Source organism: Amblyomma americanum, chromosome 4, assembly GCF_052857255.1.
Source record: "Amblyomma americanum isolate KBUSLIRL-KWMA chromosome 4, ASM5285725v1, whole genome shotgun sequence".
In the NCBI taxonomy this organism is placed as follows: Eukaryota; Metazoa; Arthropoda; class Arachnida; order Ixodida; family Ixodidae; genus Amblyomma; species Amblyomma americanum.
Genome location: NC_135500.1, coordinates 119,783,821 through 119,789,748, shown reverse-complemented (window position 1 = coordinate 119,789,748; position 5,928 = coordinate 119,783,821). Strand labels below are relative to the sequence as shown.

The 5,928-nt window shown below is 41.4% G+C and overlaps 1 long non-coding RNA gene across 1 annotated transcript; it reads left to right on the top strand.

The window, feature by feature from the left end:
* Positions 1 to 1,480: 1,480 nt before the first annotated feature.
* LOC144130331 (uncharacterized) lies at positions 1,481 to 5,065 on the top strand. Its single transcript, XR_013314072.1, has 3 exons — positions 1,481 to 1,599; positions 4,921 to 4,944; positions 5,033 to 5,065. It is a non-coding gene; the product is annotated as an uncharacterized LOC144130331 (long non-coding RNA).
* The last annotated feature ends 863 nt before the right edge of the window (positions 5,066 to 5,928 follow it).

Below are 5,928 nucleotides of genomic sequence, written 5' to 3'. Positions count from 1 at the left end.
CGTAATTTCTCTTAGAGCCAGTGGAAGTGCATATTGATGAAATTAACATGCTTCGATTACTTATCCGCACTTGTGCAGGCCGAATCATCATGAACGCTATCAGTTTCATGTCTGCTGCACATGAGCAATAAATGTATCGTAAGGATGACTATCACTTGCTTCCAATAAAAGTATTGATGAAGAATACCTAGGATACCAAGCAGTCAGCCATACTCATATATTTAGTTCGGCACTGTTTCAAAAGTTCAACAGCATGAGAGCACTTTATCTGAGTATGCGTGAATCCTACGGCATTCGCATTTATAGTTACGCGCTCTATACGTAAATATCTTGGATGTCTTGTTCGCATGCGCTGCAGCCACAAGGACTGCTTCTTTGTAATGCCATGACTATGACTACGAGACTATGATTCGCCCACGGGTTAGTCCCACAGGATTTGTTGCATCGTCGCGACTATTAACTAGTTGTATAATGCAACCCTTATACCCCTGTCACACTAGCAAATTTAATGTCATTCGTTTCGAATGACATTCGCACCTAATGCGATTAACCTGCTGCTACACGGGAACATTTAATGTCATTAGGTTCGAATGACATTCGCTATCGAATGAGTTCACGAAACTCATTCGCATTCGATGTCGAACCGAATGTGTACTCTGGACACCATACGCGCAGCAGAAACAAGCGACGCGAAAAAATAGTGTGCGCACTGTCAAAGTTAGAAATTGTATTTATTTAGTTCTGCTAAAAATGTTAATTTTGATGCGAACTTCTACACATTTGTAGCTGTCGTGGAAAGCTATTACTCTCGGTCCCAGCAGCAGCCAACGGCAGCAGCCAACCGTGAAGCAGGGCCTTTCCCGGTTGCGTGTTTCTTGCTGGTTGGCGTTACATGCTCGTTTAGCTATGAAGTACTTAAAGATGTCACTGAGCACTTCACCTTTCAGAAGTCATTTCCGCGCTCCACGCGTCGCCGCGCGCCACCGTGTCAGCCATTTTGTTTGTTTACATTTTTCGGATTTGTGGTTGACTTTGTACTTGGCTTGACTTTTTATGGCTGAAGTGCCGCAGAATGGCCAGAAATAATATTTTAAGCTTATAATATTGCACAGAAATGTTCTCACCCGCTTTTAAAACACTACACAACAATTTTTAACATATTTCATGCACGTTGATGTGTTGGAACTGTACGATTTTTTTTTTCACTGATCGTCACTGCCATCATTTTCGAATGACATTATTTTTTACCGTGTAGCACCGAAAGACACCGAATGACATTCGAGGCATCGAATGAGATTCGATTGGAATGACATTAAATTTTCTAGTGTGACAGGAATATTACTCTATGCTCAATCCCCAACTGCAAATTTCGAGCCAAGGAAGTCTCCACACGGACTAACCGTTTGTCGAGATGGTCTGCGGACTGACTTTCGAGTGTCAGCGCACTGTTCATCCACTCCTGTTTGATGTGCAGACGTTTCAACGAAACCGAACTGACGGCTCCGGACACGACGAATGAATTCCTCAGCGTTGTAGTTGTCCTCGCTGCTATCCTGGGCTTCATCCTCGGAGCCGTGGCTTACCAGTATGTGCACAGAGGTACGTGGTTCAATGCTGGCGTTTTTTGCGGCGATATAAAATTTCAATATTTGGAGTTGATGGTTATAGAGATAATGCAAATACCTCGAAGGGTTTACAAAAAGTGGTCCCCTAGTTTACAGACGGGACTGAGAAGAATAGCAATGTTTACATAGTTCTTCAAAGCATAGAAATATAATATAAAGAAGAGAGCATAAGAGGAGAAAGGTTCTCGTGGATGAAATATGTCAATAGGAAACACAGAGCTAACAGAGACCTTTGAAAATTTTGATTAAATATCATTAAGACTAAAATAAACATTCGGAGTATAGTCACAGTCACAGATAGCGACATATAGTACGGCATAGCACATAAAAAATGTGGTTTACTTTAGTAATGGAAGAAGTTAACCCCTTAATAAGGGGGCGAAATTATACTACCTAATGCCTAGAGGGCATAAAAGTTCGAAGGTCAGTTTTATATTAGTACAGTGATTTAGTGTCTACTTCGGGTGGTATTGAGTTCCTACAAGTAAATGAACAAAAATACATTGATTTTCGTAATTTGCGTGCGCTTTGGTAATAAAAAGTTGTTCAGTCAGTTTCAGTTTTTTCATGTACACATGGCAAAGTCGAGAGGAAAAAGCCAGAAATTGTGGCTTTACATGGTTCTCGGCCCTTACATTGCAGGGCAGCAGGCAACATGCAAGTAACATATCCAAGCAACATCGCGAAATGCTTACAAACAATGTTTACCAAAAACGACTGGCGCATCATAAGAAAAAAAACCAAGAAATCAAAAGCCAAAGACATCATGGAAAAAAGGAACAGAAAAACATCGCATAGAAAAAACCAGGTCTGCGTTTATTGAAATCACGTGAACATTTCATGAAAACGAAGGAAATGAATGAAGCAATGAAAGGATGGTGAAATCTTAAAAACTAGCACATACATCCTGCATATCTTTGCGACATGCACGTGATATGTCAACATGCGCAGCATATAACTTATTTAGAGAACGGGTCAACGTGTTTCCTAGGCCATGTGTGCCGTACAATTAGCGCCATGTGGAATGTGCCCCATTTCGCTTTATCTGTTGAGGTAAACTTGTACATTTAGCGAAAGATGTGCCGTGTCACGCATGCAATTCATATATTGTTTTATTTTTTCGTGTATCTTTGAGCCAGCCTAACATTATAAAGTTCTGACACTTGCACGGCATTGTATTGGCGGATTAAATCGCACGTGCTTAGATCAAAACTGAAGTTTAGCATTGCAGGCAGAGCCTTCTTCTGTAATAGGTATATCCTATTTTTACTGGTACCTGTATTTGTTCCCCAAACTAAGTGCGCATAGTTTTAGATGAGACATAAACAGCGAATAATACAGGAGAAGTTTAACTCTGCATGGGTGTAAGTGACGATGCCGATTAATGATACCCCGTGACACGAGAAAGCTTACTTATGACAGCGTTAACAAGATTGTAGCAGCTTAAATGACTGCTAAAATTTACACCTAATATCTTAATATTTTCTACAACCTCTATTGTTTCCAAACCTAGCTTAAGATCGCATGGTGTCATAATGTTTTCAATTTTGTTTGAAGATAATAGCCTAAGATTTAGTTACATTAATTTTCAACTGATTATTAAGGGACCATTGATGGAGTATACTTGGTATCCTATTTTTGTCATTTATCGTATCTTTACATGCGCTTGATGAGAACAACAGTGAGACATCATCTGCATACATACCACGCTTCACATGCGAGCATTTATTAACGATATCATTAATGTATAAATTAAAAAGAAAAGTTGCTGAAAATCTGTTACGATTGTAATTTGTGAGATGGGAGCGAGAAGTTAATGAATATGAGGCTTTTTTCTTGTGGTAAATTTCTAAACTTGCGCAGCAAGGTTATATTTCTGCAGTTGTGATGCGGAGAGAATCTTGTTAGCAAAGTAATTTAGCACCTGAATTAAATAGGCTATAGGTGGTAATACGGACGACTTGGTTTTGCACTGATTGCAATGCTATCATGTAGACATTGTATGTATTGCCAATAACCTATGCTGGAATATATGTGTGATTGTATATATCCATCATATATTTATAATATAGTGATAGGAAAGTAAGTGCGTGTTCTGGACAGTACCCTTGTGCCGTGGGCAGCCTCTTGTCGAGATGGAAAATTTGTTCTATTTCTGCATTCCACTGGAACACTTTGTCTACTGGTAGAGTTCTTTTAGTAAAAATTGTGTGTAAATACGTTCGGTGATAAAATGCACACTTCTTCGTCAAACTCTTCTTTTTCATCACAACGGCACCTATTAGCATTCACTATATACTTATTGTTCCGTACAAACTGTTTTTCTCGGGGTTTAGAAACAGAGGGATGACTTTCGGAGGGGCCTGGTAAGCAAAAGCTAGGAACTCCCGTTGGTGTGGTAACCTCCCGCTAGTTCAATAGCAAGCTATCCAAATAGCAGCTCACTGACGCATCTAATGCTAATCTGCCCAGAAGCACCGCGTAGGCCAATTTCAGTTTCTGCTTCCTGCTCCTCCTCCTTTCTCCTTTTGAACATGAAAGACTCAACGTTTATAGTTAAGATATACAGTTGCCTGCAACATATATTTCTATTCCTGTTGAGGCAAGGCCGAAGCTTGCACTAGCGTGAACAATGTTAAGGAAAAAAAGCCGGCTAGATAACTGATTCAACAGCCTGTTGTCTTTGGCAAACACACTAATGGTTGTTTTTGTTTGCAACACTGCTCACCATGATTAATTGTTGAAGTGAGCGTTACTATCTCCAAGCAATGCTTATGACTTATGGGGTTTAACTTTCCAAAGCGACTCAGACTATGAGTAACGCCTCCAAAGAATGCGGTGAAGAAGAAATAAATGAATTGAACGCAATACCACACTGTCATAATGGTGGTCCATTTGGCTAGGTTCGGCAGTGTGCGTACCTAGGACCCAGTTTCACTAATAGGAGTAGGTGAACACGCAGGTCTTCACCACAGTTCTAGTGTCGAACATGGAGGGCACTATGCCAACAGTGCAGCCTATAATACCCCTGTCAAGACCGAACTCAGCAACAAATACACACGCTCGTTTCACATGTCCTAAAGATGCGACAATAGTGCGTCCCATAATAAGTGACACAGCAATATCATCCTTCTTGCTGTACTTCTGGTCGTTTATCACCTTTCTGATGGTCTTGTTCATCCATGCAGCTGATAATTTGCTTGTGCAGAACTTTGGCAGTTCGAGGTATAAATTGAGGTTTAAGTGTCCCTACGCGCCATTTATACTGAGCAGCACTCTTTCATCTTATTTCCAGACATCAAACCAGCATTTATTCCGTGTAAGTCCTAAAGCAGTACAAAGAAAGTGAAAATCACTTAGAGGAGAATGCATGTTGCTCATACGGTTATACTCTCTGCTTTTTAAAGCGCACACAACCATCTTACCAGACACTACGAACGTAAGTATAGAGTTCTCTAACATCGAGATCGCTATTGTTAGATTACGAAACTGAAATTTCCTGAGCCTGCAACATACTGTCGATATAGAAGATGCGTCAGGCGAGAAGGCAAGACCCTCTCCCTCTTGTGTTCCTGCTGGTAGGTCAACGGCGAGAGGGAAGTGCCATCCCGCCTGGTGCAATCTGAGAAGCAGTGAGCGCCACTAAAAACACTGCCGCTGCATGGCAGCCCTACTACTCTGCCCACGGACGAGGTGGTCTACAAATTTTCACGAAGACTGCTTCGCACAGGTGAAGCTGCTGGCGCCAAAACATAGAAAAATGTCTTGACTTGGGAGAGCTGACATCGTTTACCGAGAGAATAGTCCCGATAATTCTGCAATCGTCGAAAGAAAAAAAAGTTTCGGCGGGCGCTCAAGGTCCTTACGGGCTCTGAACGCGAAATAATTTTACCTAAAGGCCGGTACTGTAAGGCTTGATCTAATGGCCTTTACCATAATTGCCTTTATAGAATTATGGTATCTACTACTATCAGTACTTTATGACAAACTGCCACTATCAGTAACTATCGCTATTAGTATCCCTAACCAACACTATCACTAACTACTGATGTCGCCGTTGCTATCTTATGATCACCCATCACTATATTATGGTGTACTGCTGACGTCACGCTCTACCATGGTGACGTCAGCGGGATTTTTGGCCCACTACTGGTAGAAAACAACGCCGGGTTTTGTTGCCGATGAGCCATGTAATGCTTTCGCATTAATATAAGTTTGGCGCTCCTGTGTGCCACTACTGGTAAACGATGTGAGTGCCTGCCGCCGTGGGCCCATCTGGTATTCGTCGCCTGATCACATAAGA